This window comes from Macrobrachium rosenbergii, chromosome 11 (genome assembly GCF_040412425.1).
Source record: "Macrobrachium rosenbergii isolate ZJJX-2024 chromosome 11, ASM4041242v1, whole genome shotgun sequence".
NCBI lineage: Eukaryota > Metazoa > Arthropoda > Malacostraca > Decapoda > Palaemonidae > Macrobrachium > Macrobrachium rosenbergii.
This window is the reverse complement of record NC_089751.1, coordinates 49,139,177-49,158,606: the sequence shown is the minus strand read 5'-3', so window position 1 is coordinate 49,158,606 and position 19,430 is coordinate 49,139,177. Positions and strand designations below refer to the sequence as shown.

General features: G+C 37.2%; 1 protein-coding gene across 11 annotated transcripts in view; it reads left to right on the top strand.

The window, feature by feature from the left end:
* The window catches only part of LOC136843436 (neuronal calcium sensor 2), a 988,260-nt gene that overhangs the window by 858,529 nt on the left and 110,301 nt on the right, over positions 1-19,430 (top strand). Inside the window, exon 1 of one of the 11 annotated variants that reach the window (XM_067111923.1) lies at positions 18,597-18,894. The exons of the other annotated variants lie outside the window; for them this stretch is intronic. The gene's annotated coding sequence lies outside the window, so the exon portion shown is untranslated. Of the gene's footprint in view, positions 1-18,596; positions 18,895-19,430 lie in introns of those variants that run through there. 11 annotated transcript variants of the gene reach the window in all.

Genomic DNA, 19,430 nt, shown 5'->3' with positions numbered 1-19,430 from the left:
CTATGGCATTAGTAATAGTAGTAGTGAATTGTAGCAGTCATGACTTATTCAGAAACTGTGTGTTCGTATGAGCAGTGTTTAAGTTATTAAAACTTCGAAGGTCTCCGGCCATTTCCTAGTTGTGTGTGGCCGGAAAATGTCACGGAGAAAGGTTATCGCATTGGAGAGAGATTCATGCCAAGTTGGTCTGCGGCTGCCTTGAGTTTCGGCCCATTGGAATTCTCCACGATGTAACTTCCTCTCCGGCCTTCATGATGCTCAAGTTGAAGTGGAAAACTTCTTTTTCCTCCCAGTTAGACCCCCTTTCTCGGAAGTTTGGTCGAAGTTCGCCGAGGAAAAATGGGGACATGATTAGCCTGCGTCCACGCAGCAGTATAACCTGTCATCAACACGCGTCACTAACTTATCACACACATATCACAAACACGTTGAATACAAGTCGACGACTTCTTGGCAGTCCTAACCATACATCACAGACAGGTTGAGTACAAGTCAGCGACTTCTTGGTAGCCCTAACCACACGTCACAGACGGGTGGAATGCAAGTCAACGACTTATTGGTAGTCCTGACAAGTGCTTCATGTGATTATCCAGTTATCCAAAAGCATTTGCCAAAGCTTCGTTTTCCGCTTACGGTCGGCGACTTGTTTGTAATCTGTTTGTGATATACATGCGATAAGCTGACGAACTGCGCATATTACATGGTTTGCCGTTAGTGTGGGCGCGCACCATTAGTGTGTATGTCTCGTATCCTGAAAGTGTGCGTGTATTTGTTTGTGCAGTATGTAAGTATGCTCATACACCAGTGTATACATATATATATATATATATATATATATATATATATATATATATATATATATATATATATATATATATATATATATATATATGTATATATATACATGTAATAAGTGTACTTAAATCACTGCCTCAAACGGTGACTGTTCTCCGCTCGTTCAATTAATATTGCTTTGTCATTGCTCCCGAACAGTACTAGATTATATATAAACTTCATTGTTGCATTCTCATTGCACTCCTCTATATATGCTTTTTTTTATTTATTGCAGACAGTTCCTTTGTTTATTTTCTGAATGATTGTGAAAGTAAATAAATAAGGTATTTGATTGATTGGCCAGCCGTTGATGAATACAGTATTCGACGCCGATCGTGACGGTGGCGTAAGGAGGAAGTAGCACGCACGCACATATATGTATTACATAACGTTATTGATTTAATATGTACAAAAGGTATAATTAGGTTAATAATGAATGACGAGCCCGGACCTCGGAATTCGCTTCTTCCGGTGGCGGTTCCTAATTCCTGGGAATTTCCTGTCCTGTTCGTTTGCTCGAGCTTGGGAGTGGCCATGCAAATCCGGATTTTAATTTTGTGCTTTTCCACTGAACTGCCAGCCATGAATTTAAGCAGTCTTAAATTCACGAATTGGTAGGATTCAGTGTTGGATTCGAGTTTATCTGGTCGAGGCTTAGTACCGTCTGGGTTACCTCACGTGGTGCACCGTAGGCATTACTTAAGGTTCCCGAATATCAGTTCTTTCCAAATGTCAGTTTTTACCATGGTTTTAAAATCATTCTTTTATTTTGTTTATCTGATGTATAAATTCATCGCCATAACTATTCATTTCAAACCAAATTCATTATAGCGCTGAATAATCCCTCGGATTCCCGTGCTTGGCTTCAAGCCTAAATTTCATATTCCATTCCATTACTTAAGGTTCCATGCGGCGTCCCTTTGGCCCCTAGCTGCAACTCATTTCATTCCTTTTACTAATACCTCCGTTCATATTCCCTTTCTTCCATCTTTCCACCCTCTCCTGACAGTTGTTTCAAGGTGCAGCTGCTTTGAGGTCTTCTTTCTTTATTCTCAGTTTCCCTCTCAGCGCAGAATGACCCCGTAGGTCTCGATGCTTGGCCCATGGCCTAAATTTTATATTCTAATTTATTCCCGAGTTTATATAGAGTTCGAGACGATTTTTTCTTTACAATCATTGATGGGTGAATTCCACCTGATTTCCCCACCCAGCACTCGAAAAAAAAAAAAAAATTCTCTTCACGATTTAAACTATAAAGAACGCCCTTTTTTTTTTTTTTTTTTTTGTGAGGGCCAGGCCTTCCCTGCCTTTAACCAAGCAAGGCAATGGCTTTTTCTCATCAGGGATGAGACAACCCATTATTGTAATGCATTGTCACTCAAGGGCTTTGTTGTAATTATGTTGATAGCCCATAAAGGAGCAGCGCTGTATAGAAGCTGAGATTAAACATTCTCTCTCTCTCTCTCTCTCTCTCTCTCTCTCTCTCTCTCTCTCTCTCTCTCTCACGAAGGCATGGAAGACGTATAGAGAAAAGATTTGAAGAAGAATTGTAAATATATCGAAAATGATATCCAGAAACTTTCTTGACGATGTGAAGCTAATGTAATCTTCCGTGAAGATGTAACGCAAATGTAATTTTCCTGGAAGATGTAAAACAAATGTCATTTTCTTGGAAGATGTAACGCAAATGTAATTTTCCTGGAAGATGTAAAACAAATGTCATTTTCTTGGAAGATGTAACGCAAATGTAATTTTCCTGGAAGATGTAAAACAAATGTCATTTTCTTGGAAGATGTAACGCAAATGTAATTTTCCTGGAAGATGTAAAACAAATGTCATTTTCTTGGAAGATGTAACGCAAATGTAATTTTCCTGGAAGATGTAAAACAAATGTCATTTTCTTGGAAGATGTAACGCAAATGTAATTTTCCTGGAAGATGTAAAACAAATGTAATTTTCTTGGAAGATGTAACGCAGATGTAATTTTCCTTGAGGATGTAAAGCAAATGTAATCTTCCCTTGAAGATATAAAACAAATGTAATTTTCCTTGAAGATGTAATGCAAATGTAATCTTCCTTGAAGAGGTAAAGCAAATGTAATTTTTCTTGAAGATGTAAAGCAAATGTAAAAAAAAAAAATAGGACAATGCCTTTAAGAAAACCAATAGAAAACGCAAAAAAAACGAGATAAAAACTTATTCCCTTTGTCCATTTCTATCGAAGCTTCTGTTCATCATCCTCATCACTCATATGTAATCCTCATCACTCATATGTAATTACGGGTGTCCCGCCTGTTTTTTTATTTTTTTATTTTTATTTTTGTGTGTGAAACTCGCGAGTTGTTTTTCATCTGAATATGGATTAATTTGAGTAAGGTTTATTGCTTATGTTCTTCTGACGTTAAGCTAGTTTTTTTTCCTCTTTAGGTAGTTGTATGTACTTCCAATTCCCAACAGTATCGGGTGGATCATATATATATATATATATATATATATATATATATATATATATATATATATATATATATATATATATATATATATATATATATATACATACATACATTTTGTATTTATAATATTATGCCCATATGTACGTACATACATTATATATATAACATACATATATTTAAATATATATACATACATACATACATACATACGTACATACATACATACATACATACATGCATACACACATACATACATACGTACATACATCTTTATACAAGCGCAAGCAGCGTAGTTGTTTAATAACTGTAGATGTGAATTGCTGTTTTTGATCTGTAAATTAGCAGAAGCCATTTAAAACTCATGACGATGAGTATATCATTTCATAATAGAAAATCATTTTTTTTAAGCAGGTAAGGTTTGGCGAATATAATGTTCGGCTAACCAGATTGTACATCAACTAAAATGTTAGTTTTCACCTGCGTTGCCATTCCCGTCTGCATAATGCAGAATCTGAACAAGCATAAAGATGAAAATCGTATTTGTCTTTTAAGATGTTTAAAGGTTGATCTTCAGTAAAGTGAAACTTTCATTTGTCCATTTATTAAGTAAACTTATTGCCCAATTTGATCCGCCTGATTCTTCGTTCAATCTTGACGGGTTCAGATCTTGTAACTGGGAATTCCCCGCAAGGGTGCAGTGCCATCAGTTCCATCGCGAGGCGCACTGTAGGCGTTACTTGAGCTTCTTTGCAGCGTCCCTTCGGCCTCGAGCTGCAACCCCCTCTCATTCCTTTTACTGTGCCTCCGTTCGTATTCTCTTTCTTCCCTCTTTCCTAATCTCTCCTACCAGTTGTTTCACAGAGCAACCTGCAGGTTTTCCTCCTGTTACGCCCTTAAGACCTTTTTGCTCTTAGTGTCCCTTTCAGTGCAGAATGACCTCGTAGGTCCTAGCGCTTGGCCGTCGCCCTAAATCTATGTTCCATTAAATCCCTATAACTGTGAATTAGAATTACTGTAGTTAACTGGAAGATTATTCTTAACTTCTGATACTCTCCCCCACTTCATTGAGAGTCAATAAATCTTGTCGTGTTCAGAAAACAAATAAAAAATGCCCCGATGTTTCTTCGGCGCAGTCGAGGTTTCTATGCATCGTATAATCAAGGCCACCCATGAAACTTTAACCACGGGCCGGGGGTGGCCTGTCCTATATCGTTGCCAGAAGCACGATTATGGCTAACTTTAACCTTAAATAAAGTAAAAACTAGAGAAGCTAGAGGGAAGGAATGTGGTTTGTTTGATGATTGGAGGGTGGATGATCAACACACCAATTCGCAGCCCTGTAGCCTCAGTGGTTTTTAAGATCTGAGGGCGGACAGAAAAAAGTGCGAACGGACAGACAAAGTCGGCACAAAAGTTTTCTTTTACAAAAAACTAAAATTATGGCGTCTTCTGCCATATGTACGCACATTATAATGGTTATCTGTTAATGCTATTGACACATAAGTATTTTTTAGCAATTTTCTTTTCTAAATATCAGGTAGCCGTATTGGGCAATGTATATAGGAATTTAAAAGCCCACAGTTCAATCGAGGAGCATTTGTATCAAGCGAAACATTATGGTGTTCCCGTGTTAATTCTGCCTTTTTACGAGCGTTTAAATTCTCACGGAGCTGATACACTAACAGCAAAATACATCGCATGTTTTTTTTTTCCAGCAAAGTAGCAGAATGTTGGAAAATGTCGAATGTTACTAAATATTCTATTACACAGCGTTTGTGACATGACATGTAGCATCGGGTTCAAGAGGATGTTCGAATTTAGGCCATTAAAAAAAAAAAAAAAAGAAAAACAGTGTAATGCGATTCTTTGCCATCTGCACCATCCTAATCATGGCTGCACTTCAGTCTATTTATTTTGATAATCTTAACCAAGTCAGGCTGGTGTGTTTACATCTGCTTGCAAAAGTGTCTTTCTCAAGTTCTTTGGGAGTTCAATCGTAGCTGCCGCATTTATATGGTCACCTTTGACTTTTATAGAACACAGGGGAATCTATATTTATTGGACTGGTGTTATTTGATTTTCTCTGCTTTAGGAAGCCTGATGAGGAACAGGAAGGCTTTTTCCTAGGGGTGGCTTTGCCTTAACCACACACACACACACACACACACACACACACACACACACACACATATTTTATATAATGTATATATATATATGTATGTATATATTTTTATATAATGTATGTATAAAACTATGTATGTATATATTTATATATATATATATATATATATAAACATATATATATATATATATATATATATATATATATATATATATATATATATATGTGTGTGTGTGTGTGTGAGTGTGAGTGTATATATGTATTGTGTGTGTGTGCACGTGAGTGTAAGTTCCTGTATTAATCAAAACTTAAAATTCCAATAGTTAATAGTTCTCATACAGATACAACGAAGTTTATCGTAACGTAGGTAAACGAACACCGGAAAATGTTGAGACGAGACATTTCTTCGTAATTGAATTAGGAAACTGGAGTTTTCTTCTCATTCTAAAACTGCTCATCACTGTTCAGTAATCTGTGTGCAAAGTATTTTATCATTCTGAGCCTTTCGTTCTGTTCGTTTTAGGTTTTTGCCTGGTTCTGTTCTCTTACTCGAAATGAACTGCCAAATTCTGGAATCGCTTTGAGTTTTCTGTAAAAGAAAACTATTGAGTAGTTGTCTTTCCGTTCGCACTTTTTCTGTCCACCCTCAGATCTTAAAAACTACTGAGGCTAGAGGGCTGCAAATTGGTATGTTGATCATCCACCCTTCAGTCATCAAACATACTAAATTGCAGCCCTCTAGTCTCAGTAGTTTTTATTTTATTTATAAGGTGAAAGTTAGCCATGATCGTGCGTCTGGCAACGGGTATAGGACACGCCACCACCAGGCCGTGGCTGAAATTTTCGTGGGCCGCGGCTCACACAGCATTATACTTCGTACAGAAAACTCGATTGCGCGCCGAAGAAACTTCGGCGCATTTTTTACTTGTTATAAAGTAGTTCCTTATCTAGAACTGACGGAGAGGAAAATGACTGACCAGAATCTGCCCGTAAAGATTTGAGAAAATAATTCTTGATTTTCCCAGATTATCTGTCTTTGTTTGTTAGCGTTCCACTCGTTCAGAGAGAGAGAGAGAGAGAGAGAGAGAGAGAGAGAGAGTGTTTGGAGGAGGAATCCTGTCTTTAGTGCCTCATTTTAGCGTTAAATTTTTTTTTTTTTATGTATAGCCTGCATATATATAGTATATATAAATAAATATATATATACATATATATGTACATATACATATATATATATATATATATATAATATATATATATATATATATATATATATATATATATATATATATATATATATATATATATATATATATATATATATATATATATATATATATATATATATATAGCATATTAGGACCCTCCCTCGGCGTCCTTTGAAGCCCACTTATCTTCCGCTCTATAAATCGGCACACAGGTATTGGTCATTGTCTTTGCGACACCAGTTAACAAAATATACAACCATTCACTGCTGTAATTGGTGGGTAATTAGAATGTTTAACTATTACGGTTGCTTCAAGTCGACCACGGGATGTTGTCTTGCATTTTCTTCAACAAGTTATATTTATTTTGTTAATATATATTTTTTATTCCTTTTTTGATAAGTGGTCTCTTCTTTCTGCATTTATCATTACCTTCTGCTACTTCTTCCTAATGGACATCGTAATATTCTTTGGAAGCTTGATTTCAAGTCACTGGCCTCCGTGGGTTTCTTCCATATGAACAGGTTCATCTTTTGAATAATAATAATAATAATAATAATAATAATAATAATAATAATAATAATAATAAATAATAATAATAATAATAATAATAATTACATTCTTAGGGAGCTTGAATTTAAAGTCAGTGGCCTCCATGAGCTTGTTCCATATGGACAGGGTTCGTCTTCTGAATAATAATAATAATAATAATAATAATAATAATAATAATAATAATAATAATAATAATAATAATAATAATAGCCTTAGGATCTTAGGATCGTAGGATCTCAGGATCCTCACAAAGTTAACCGCAACACGACCTTCAGACATTCGTCGACACGCCTCGCCGGATAAAAAAAAAAAAAAAAAATTCCCAGGTGCAGGTATTATCTTCACGTTGCAGATCAAAGCTCTATTTACATTTGCGTTCTCAGAAGTTCTATGTGACTAGGCTCAAATTTTGGGTCTTAGCATCCTTGAAACTCTCTCTCTCTCTCTCTCTCTCTCTCTCTCTCTCTCTCTCTCTCTCTTACAGTAGTCTGCCTTCTCTCTCTCTCTCTCTCTCTCTCTCTCTCTCTCTCTCTGATTACAATAACCTTCTTACAATTCTCCCTTTACTTCTCTGGAAACTACGACAAAGTTTACAAGGAAATGAATACAAACATTAGCTTCTTTTCGCATAATAGTTTACTAATACAGTTTTATATTGAGTATAAAATCACATACATATGTTGCTACACACACACACACACACACACACACACACACACACACACACACACACACACACACACACACACACACACAACTACTTTGCTTTCGTAAAGACTGGAGAGTTGGCACTTGACATATTTATGTATCCATTACTAAATTCCAAGTTTAACGTACAAAACCTTACTGAAATTCCCGAAGCATTCTCTGTGTCCTTCCTGTTTGATAATGAAGGTAATGACATAGGCATCTTCGTTTCATTTCTTAAGAGGTAATGAAATATTGAATTTACTCCTCCAGATCTTCTGTAAACTAGAGTTTATTTTTGTTCGCCGTGGATATCGGGATCTAGATATTATTGTCCCTGCGACGAGAAGTGGGGTCAGCTTTTCTTCTCTTATTCTTCAACTTTCCTTCGGCAATCTTGTTTGCGATACGAATAAAGCAGATTGAAAACGTCCAAGTTGAATTATTGCTTCCTCACCTCAAAGTAGTTATGAGCTTCTTTTATAGCCTTTATGTGATTGTATCTTGGAAGAATATGTGCAAAGTTTAAATTGTGTTGGTGCCTCTTCTTCGTCTTCTTTTTCTCCTTCCTTTTGGGGAGAGAGAGAGAGAGAGAGAGAGAGAGAGAGAGAGAGAGAGAGAGAGAGAGAGAGAGTAATAATAATAATAATGATAATCTTTATTTCCAATATTTACATTGGCTATTCTGTATCTTACATGAATAAAATTTACTGTATACAATTTGTTATATACAACAAACCTGAATCAACATCTTAAAAATGCAAAACGAAACGTAGCCTTGTAATGAATAGTGTAGTAGTATGCAGAGAGAGAGAGAGAGAGAGAGAGAGAGAGAGAGAGAGAGAGAGAGAGAGAGAGAGAGAGAGACGCAGGAGGAGCCTGACTCCCAGTCTTTCAATGGCCGGAAAAGCAAATGTTACCTGATCGCTGGCAAATGTTTCAGTCCTCACGCCAAATGACCTCAATCGAAGGCGACCTGCAATAATAGCCTACCGCAAGTCCCTCCCGTCCTAAAATGTTTTTCTTTCCGTGAGAGAGAGAGAGAGAGAGAGAGAGAGAGAGAGAGAGAGTATAGACGTGACTTTAACAATTCTCACATGAAAAAAAGTTATGCGTTTAGTGATGATTTTGTGACTCGCGAAGACTCCCTGGAGTCATTAGTGGCTGAGTTTTAAGGTGCCTTCGCGGGCATTCCAGCTGTTTGTGCGTCCTCATTCCCCAGGTAGTGGCGTGGCCTTTGGCCTCATTAAAGCGTCCGGTCTATTTATATCATGGTCTTTTCATGGTAACATCTTTGCGAAGACGACAATTGTGTTGGGGGGGCTTTATTTCCAGCTGTTGGCCTCTGTACCGCGAGCGGAGTCAGAAAGTCTCTACACAGTCACTTGCTGATACAAGGAAATTTGGATGGAAATTCGTTGGATTTTGTTGTCCGTGTAATTTTCACGGAAATTTGTTAAGATTTTGAACGTTTTCTTAGGCTATTTTTCCATTTTTTATACAATTCTTAAAGAATCTCATAGAATGTTTGTGGTCGAATCGCTAATAGTGCAAGTTTGCTTAAGCAATATAGTAATGGTGATTTTATCAATAACATCAGCTGGGAGTAATTGTTGTGGTAGCGGTGGTGAAGTTAATGAATAAACAAAAGGACTAGTAAGCCTCCATTAATCTTTTATGCTATCGAATGGGTCCTGCATCCTAATCCGAGACCCGGTCAAAGCCAGGAAGTTCGTATAATGTTTGAGCAGCTGGAAGCGTTCTCGGCCGCTGGAAATGTAGATGACTGTCTGGGAGGGCGTCAGATTCACGGTAGAATATAATTAGAATTTCGCTGTTGTCCTTTCCTCTCCAGAGTTTGATTGGAATCTCGACGGCGCCCTTCGCTCTTTCCTTGGATACGCGAGTAGACGCCGTTGAAGTAGCTATAATTACCGGTATCTTCCAAGCAACGGCACCTCCGTTTGTTTAATGTCAGTGCTGCCATCTGTATCCTAGTGTACTAACCAGTGACGTTCATTAGTACTGCCTGCGGTGCAGCAGCTGTCAGGCAAGCAAGTATACCTCCCTTCAGAGTTTGGAAGTCCTTGTGATGTGATGTGTGTGTGAGAGAGAGAGAAAGAGAGAGAGAGAGAGAGAGAGAGAGAGAGAGAGAGCTGCAATCTGTTGATTTGGCTACCGCAACCTGAGTATGCCCATGGAAACATCAGTTACTAATTGATTAACTGGGATATTTTTGTGTAATTACAGAATGACCTGAAAAGGACTGAATAAGACTTGCTGTGCTGTAATGAATCCTCACATTATAATGACATTTGTCACTTTGCCAGTACTGCTAAGTTTGAGAGACTGCAATACTGCAGTACTATATGAAGGCGCCTTGCTCTGTCGCTCTGGTCATTCTGACTTGTATCGCCGTGCATGCATGTGTATACTTTGTACGTTACTTTAATTTTGTTAATTCTGTTTGCTCTTTTATTGTACGAGTCGTTGACGCATTACCACGTGTGTAAATATATTGTCGAAGCTTTTTTTTTGCAAGGTGACATGATTTTTATTTTGCTCCTTATAAATTGATAATGGTGATATAGAACTCTCTCTCTCTCTCTACATATAGACTCCAGTTACGCTTGCACTGCTTATTATTTCAACCTCTTTGTTTTAACATGATTGATTTAAATGCCACCTGTGAATATGTTTGTATATGGTAATTTCTAAGTTTGTTCAATGGTTGGACTGGTAACCAAACTAATATATGATAGTGATATTTTTATCATTATTCGTCATAAACATCGTTTTCGTCTTCTCGTTTCATTTTGTACGTTGCATATCAAAAATAGCAGGAGAGAGAGAGAGAGAGAGAGAGAGAGAGAGAGAGAGAGAGAGAGAGAGACGAGCAGGTCTATTTGGGTGTGTTGGGCAAGTGACTGAAAGGCTAAAGGTGGAAGACAGAGGATGTTGATGACGTCATTCAATCAGAGAGAGAGAGAGAGAGAGAGAGAGAGAGAGAGAGAGAGAGAGAGAGAGAGAGAGAGAGCTCACACAGGATGCACGATCTTATTCCACTGTCATCAAGGTTAACATGTTATTTTTCTGCCGCGCGCGCGCACGCTTGTATGTATGTCTGAATAAATGAAAATATAAATGAATAAATAAATAAATAAAAGGTACTTGAGGAGTGAGAAGGAAATTAGATTAGTGAGAACAACACTTTGCCGTGTAGACATTAATTTGTTAGCGTATAGGCTCCCGTTTTATGCATTGTTATTACGAGGGATTACACCGTCGTACTTGAGTTAATTGGAATAAAGGGGGTATTGTGGTTTTTACAATTACATGCGTAGCTGGCAAACAGTGACCAGTAGATTATATATATAGATATATATACACGTACGCACACACATATATACTGTATATATATATATATATATATATATATATATATATATATATATATATGTATATATATATATATATATATTTATTTATTTATACACATATATGTGTATATAGATATATATATATATATATATGTATAAATATATATGCATGTTTATGATGATGTAGATAATGATGTTATTTTGACTGTTATATAAGAAAGGAAACAGGTTATTAGCAGCTGTCAAGTATAGTGGTAATATCTTTGTAAGTCTAGCTTTTGAATATTGTTCTCATGTTTGACTTTATATATATATATATATATATATATATATATATATATATATATATATATATATATATATATATATATGAATGACTTTTATCACATCACCGTGATTCACATACAAGCATCAAGCTACAAACGTCCTTTAATATCCAATTCGCTCTACCTCGGAAATAATATATTCTCGTATATGTTACCCGAAGGGGAATTTTTTAGTTGATAAGCAGTTCGTCGTCTTGTGGGCTCGAACCGCGGAAGACAAGAATTCAGGACTACAGTGACGCGCATTTAACCACACGGCCAACAAGTGTACATACATACATACAGTATATACATACATACATATATGGTTTCATCGAGCATTGCTGCTCTTGGTATGCTGACAACTTATTTCGTTTAGAACTTAGACACACAATCTTCGACGGAATCTATGTTCCTTCTGGTACTTCTTTCAAATGAACGCCACCATATCCTTTGGAAGCTCGAATTTCAAGTCAGTGGGCCCTTTGGTGGGCTTGTTCCATATGAATAGGGTTCGTCCTCTGAGTAATGATGATGATGATAATAACAATTTAGGTGGAACCATCATCACCTTTGGTGGCAAGTGATGAGTTTGGTCGTTGTAGCTTCTGCCCCAAACGGATATGAAGCCTTCTCCTGCCTCCTGAGGGATTATTATTATTATTATTATTATTATTATTATTATTATTATTATTATTATTATTATTATTATTATTATTATTTAGTAGGTAAACGCTCTTCATATGGAACAAGCCCACCAAAGGGGCCACTGACTCGAAATTCAAACTTCCAAAGGATATGGTGTTCAAATGTAAGAAAGAATAGAAGGTAATAGGAAATGCAGAAAGAATAGGTCGGTTATAGGAAAAGAATAGATAAATTAACAAATTAATAAACAGATAAATAGATAAAAATGGAAGTGAATTATAAAACGCGAGATGAATTGCTTTGTGGTAGCAAAGCATTGCATCTTTTCTCGTCAGGAGAGGTCCCTTAACCCCTGACTAGATGCCCATCCACAAGTGGATGTAGCTAACCCCAGTGGAACTTATAGATCTTGCACCTTGCTCGAGGATGAAGTAATGGTATTCTTAATACGGTAACAATATAATGACATTCTCACGTGGGAGAGCAGGCATGGAAAATTTCTATTGGCTAGCCCTGAAGGGTAAAGATCGCCCCAGCTCAAGTCCAATAATTCTTACTTCAACGTATATTATAGTCATAATAAATGAGATGGATCTCGTAAATCTATATAAAACTTGACAGGCCAAGACAGTCCATCTTTACGGGTTGTATTATTATTATTATTATTATTATTATTATTATTATTATTATTATTATTATTATTCAGACACTGTTGGTGTTGTTTACATGAAGAACGTAAAATGAATCACAGAATTGTCCATGCTTGATTCACTTACAAAGGAAATCTCTTTATACTCGCTCCCTTGAGTCCTATTTTGCCTCTGTTGAACTGAGCGGTGAATTGTGTACCAATTATTTAGTTGAAATGTTATGGGTATCAGTAAGGGATTGAAGGATCAGACGCCCAGTCCTTGCTGGAAACCGGGTTCACCCTGTGTGTGTGTGTGTGTGTGTGTGACACACATGTGTAAAGACGTTGGTTATGTACGCCGTTGTTAGATATCTTTAGGATAATGGAGAAATTTGTCATATTCTAGACCAAGGACCGGCTTTGGAAAATCTACGTCAATCATTCGTTTATGCGGATTGGACCTAACCGCGCTAGTAAACCATAAGTTTGAATTAAAGCGAAATGTTATGTAATAGGAATAAATTACTCCTCTCTCTCTCTCTCTCTCTCTCTCTCTCTCTCTCTCTCTCTCTCTCTCTCTCTCTCTCTCTCTCCAAATTATCTGATTACAAGAACGAATAAGCAATTTATCTCCTGCGGTGACACAAGTCTCAAATGATGAAGCCATGTTAATTCCCACAATATCATTTGTATCCCCATGTGGTAACCAATCTTGCCTTATTTATTCCTTTCCTATTCACTCTTCATGTTCATCATGTAGTGAGCTTCTGAGATTTTATATATAACACACACAAACACACACATACATAATATGTATACATATAATTGTATGTATATTTATACATATACATGTATGTATATATATACATATATATATATATATATATATATATATATATATATATATATATATATATATATATATATATATATATATATATATGTTACAGGCAGATAGCGAAACCAGGCATTTCGCGAACTGCCTGAAATTTCAGGCAGACAGCGAAACGCACTTAGGGACATTTGCTCCCCACCAGCGGCTAGTACTGAACACGGCGAAACAGTGACTCATCTACACTTTTTCGCCGTGTTTAGTACTATCCCCTGGGGGGTTAAATGTATTTCGCCGTGTTTAGTACTCGTCCCTGGGGGATCATATGTCCCTAAGTGCATTTCGCTATCTGCCTGAAATTTCAGGCAGTTCGCGAAATGCCTGGTTTCGCTATCTGCCTGTAACATATACATACACATATATATATATAAGGAGAAAAATTTGTATTATTTGCTAGGGCAGAAATTCCCGCCTTGTAAGGATTCAACTTTTGGGTAAAAACTCGGACCCTAAATAATCTTGATATTTCTCTCGATTTTATTTTATTTTTTTATCTGGGAGGTATATTTCCCGAGTTGGCCTCCTTGGCCCTCAGCTAAATATTACATGAATCCTCATTTTTATTTCAAATGAGGATTGTCATGCAGTTATCTCGGATCCCTCTGAAGAAATTAATGTGTCCTTTTGTAAGTTGTGAACAAAAATTCGCAGCGTCTTGATAAACGCCAAGAAACTATAAAGCAAATTATTTTATATCCAAAGTATAAAGTTGTAGAAAAGGAATAAAACTTTTACTTTTCAGACTGATTTTCGTTTCCTTATTTTATTATATATATATATATATATATATATATATATATATATATATATATATATATATATATATATATATATATATATATATATATATATATATATATATATATATATATATATATATATATATATATATATTATTATATATATTTTTTTACCACTGGTCATGTTTGCGCCAAATTTCAGTTCGGGTGTGCTATCATCTCGCCTTCATTTGATCAGGCCTAAAGAATGTGACCTCACACTTATACGCGTGCATTGCTCCCTCCCCCTCCCCCCTCCTCCTCCCTCTATACCCCCTCGTTTTTATGTCAGGGTGTCTCCAACTTCCGCAGTCCCTCAGTTTCTCTTTTGTGGGGAGAAAAATATTGATCAAAGAGGAAACTGTTGTTGTGTCGAGTTTTTCATCTTTTTTCCAATTTTTTTAATCATTTTACTATATTTCGCATCATTTTCCGTGATCTGAAAGGTCTTTTTAGCCTCTCTCTCTCTCTCTCTCTCTCTCTCTCTCTCTCTCTCTCTCTCTCTCTCTCTCTCTCTCTCTCTTTGTGCATGATTGCAATCATTGTTCCTCTACTGGCAGTTTTTTATTTGAGAAAATTCTCTCTCCCTCTCTCTCGTCAGAATGAGAGGGCGTTTCTATTTGTGAATCTCTCTCTCTCTCTCTCTCTCTCTCTCTCTCTCTCTCTCTCTCTCTCTCTCTCTCCATGATTTCAATCATTGTTACCCTAGTGACATATTGTTGGTTTCCCCGAGTCATTTAACGGTTGGTGGCCGTCTCTCTCTCTCTCTCTCTCTCTCTCTCTCTCTCTCTCTCTCTCTCTCTCTCTCTCTCTCTCTCTCTCTCTCATTTTTGCACGGGGAACCTCATTAGGATGCATGAGGGAATATTGAATTGGGAGAGTTTGGCCCGCCCTCATGCATTTCCCCCCTGTGACAACGACGAGACGGAAGAGAAATTGGCGTAAGCGGAGAGAGAGAGAGAGAGAGAGAGAGAGAGAGAGAGAGAGAGAGAGAGAGAGAGAGAGAGAGAGAGAGAGTCAGAGTGTCAGTCGAGCGCGCCAGTTAGACTTACTGTACGTGGAGGAGGCTGGCTGGAACTTATGGAGACTGTAAGAATAGACTTACTGTACGTGGAGGAGGCTGGCTGGAACTTATGGAGACTGTAAGAATAGACTTACTGTACGTGGAGGAGGCTGGCTGGAACTTATGGAGACTGTAAGAATAGACTTACTGTACGTGGAGGAGGCTGGCTGGAACTTATGGAGACTGTAAGAATAGACTTACTGTACGTGGAGGAGGCTGGCTGGAACTTATGGAGACTGTAAGAATAGACTTACTGTACGTGGAGGAGGCTGGCTGGAACTTATGGAGACTGTTAGACTTACTGTACGTGGAGGAGGCTGGCTGGAACTTATGGAGACTGTAAGAATAGACTTACTGTACGTGGAGGAGGCTGGCTGGAACTTATGGAGACTGTAAGAATAGACTTACTGTACGTGGAGGAGGCTGGCTGAACTTATGGAGACTGTAAGAATAGACTTACTGTACGTGGAGGAGGCTGGCTGGAACTTATGGAGACTGTAAGAATAGACTTACTGTACGTGGAGGAGGCTGGCTGGAACTTATGGAGACTGTAAGAATAGACTTACTGCACGTGGAGGAGGCTGGCTGGAACTTATGGAGACTGTAAGAATAGACTTACTGTACGTGGAGGAGGCTGGCTGGAACTTATGGAGACTGTAAGAATAGACTTACTGTACGTGGAGGAGGCTGGCTGGAACTTATGGAGACTGTAAGAATAGACTTACTGTACGTGGAGGAGGCTGGCTGGAACTTATGGAGACTGTAAGAATAGACTTACTGTACTGGAGGAGGCTGGCTGGAACTTATGGAGACTGTAAGAATAGACTTACTGTTGGAGGAGGCTGGCTGGAACTTATGGAGACTGTGAATAGACTTACTGTACGTGGAGGAGGCTGGCTGGAACTTATGGAGACTGTAAGAATAGACTTACTGTACGTGGAGGAGGCTGGCTGGAACTTATGGAGACTGTAAGAATAGACTTACTGTACGTGGAGGAGGCTGGCTGGAACTTATGGAGACTGTAAGAATAGACTTACTGTACGTGGAGGAGGCTGGCTGGAACTTATGGAGACTGTAAGAATAGACTTACTGTACGTGGAGGAGGCTGGCTGGAACTTATGGAGACTGTAAGAATAGACTTACTGTACGTGGAGGAGGCTGGCTGGAACTTATGGAGACTGTAAGAATAGACTTACTGTACGTGGAGGAGGCTGGCTGGAACTTATGGAGACTGTAAGGATTTATTTGTTAGATGTAATTGATTGATTTATGGTTGCTAAAACTGGCGTCACATTACTAGGTGTATTGTTGAATTTATGGATTGTTTTGCTGAAATATACTAAATTTACGAAACTCGTTCAATTCGTTTACATTTCCAGTGTCGTGGGAAGGGCATTTTCCATTATGTTTGTTCTTGGGTGCGTGCAGTACAGTAGATGCCGTAAGAAGAAAGAGAAAGCACGCGTTTATGACGTAAATGTTACCAGTTTTACTCTCTAATTTGCATTCTGTAAAGCGTACATAAAGAACGAACTTAATTTTCATACATTATATATATATATATATATATATATATATATATATATATATATATATATATATTTTTTGTATGTGATTCATTTATCACACATTACCACAGGTGAAAAATAAGAAATGGGGTGTAGGTCCTGACCGGTTTCGACTTTATTTCCAAGCCATTGACGAATGGCTTGGTAATATGTGATTTTATATATATGTATATATATATACACATATATATAAACACACGCGCACACATATTATATTATATTGTATTATATTATATTATATTATATTATATTATATTATTCTTTTACGATCTGGTTATCAGAATTTTAGATTGCCTCCTTGTCAGTTGATGACTTAAATCGTATTACATGATATATTCTTTTATTCTTCGTTGTGTATGTGGAAATTCTCTTTATTCTTCATTGTTTCGTGTACGTGGACCGTCCTTCATTCCAAAAAGAAACATTTTGCATTTGCATGTTCCTTTTACTATAAAATCACCCTACACAGTAATCTTGGCTCCAAGTGCATTCGTGTATTTCCTTAGTTTTGCGTTTTTGTTATGTTTTTGGTTCGATTATTGTCTGATATTTTTTTTTATTTGCGAAAATACACAAAAAATGTTGTCGATTTGTAAGCGAATTTTACCGAAGGTGGGACTTGTGATTGCTGTTGATGATTAGAATTTGGAGGGGTTTGCTTTTGGATAAGAGACCTTTTTTTTTTTGGGGGGGCGAGAGGAGGGTGGGTGGTGGATTGCTCATCCGTGTCGGATGTTTGTGTTGTATGAACGTTTTTGGTAAGAGTTATGATTGGGTGTGATTTTATATATATATATATATATATATATATATATATATATATATATATATATATATATATATATATATGTGTGTGTGTGTGTGTGTGTGTGTGTGTGTATATGTATATATATACTGTATATGTATGTATGTATGTATATATATATAATATATCTATGTGTGTGTGTGTGGGTGTAGGTGTGTGTACATGTAATACATACGTGTATTCATATCTACCTAGTCTTATACATATATGTATTGTATTTGTATATTCCACGTATATGGCCCTGAGTTGAAATAAAGGATATTATTATTATTATTATTATAAAGCAGATTCTCCCGGAGTTCAAAAGTGGATTTGACCGACCGTTTTGTATAACTTTCAGTGAACATTTTAATTGTTTCCGTCAACATATTCTTGATCCTAAACCTTAACCACAATCGCCGTCACTTCTGACAATATGTTTTTCGTCACGAAGCTTTGTTCCCATACCTTCGGTTGTGTATAAATAATAATTATTAATGAATAACTGGCTGGCTACAGTTTTCTGATGTCGGTGCGGGTGTACAGAATTATATGAACGTCCTGTATGTATTCTCAGTTGGTTAACAACCTTGTAAAGCAGTAAGGAGTCTTTAGAAAACTGTAGAATGCCCTTTGGGCAGAAGAACCTTTCGTAGGTCAGAGAGACACCGAGAAAGCAAGAGCACTCAAATTCACGGAGGTCTCTGGACCGAGTAAAGTTTGTTTGCCGTGTGATTTGTCGTCGTTGCTTGCGGAAGCGGGATTGACGTTCGAAAAACTATTTGAAGGCAGTTGAATTTACAAGCAGTTGTTGTGCTTTGGAAACCTTTGAGCGTAGAACGTCGTTGCTGAACTGAAGTGGCTTTTTGCGGGTTATGCAAATCAGTAGTTTTTGTTGGCGTATTGAGAAGTTTTGATAAGCCCGCCTTGGTCTGATGTGAATGCCAATTTACGAGTACAGCAATTTGTCTTTTAAGAAGGACTCTTGTCAGGTAAGTGGTGAAGGAGCACTGTTGCTATACCGGTTGTTGTGATTTAGTATTTAACTGTAAAACTATTGCGCACTGACGTTATCACTAGATGAGATGCACCCCCGTGTAACTTGTTGCGACCCGCTTAATGAGGTCATTTTCGATAATAAATTTCTGTGGTTACGTTCTTTGCCCTCTACTTCCTGTTAAGCGATTGATGATTGTTTTCAGTTACTGTTGTCAATAGACGACGCCCGATTTAGCTATTATCGTCAGGTTTTAAAGTCGAGGACAAATTCTTTATCCAGTGCTCTTGACTGTATTATCAGTCTGTTTCTATGTTATTCTGCTCTAAACTTATTGCTGATATAATGTGTATGTGTGTGGTTGTGTCGTCAGCTATGTGTCGAGTATGTCGTCGAGTTTATTGATATATTAAAGTAACAACGATATCATATTTGCCCTAAAATGGGAGACTGCAGTATCTGCAAAAATACAAAACTGAGAAAAATGGTAGATACTGCAGTTTTCCCTAGCCTTACTAATGACTTTGCAGA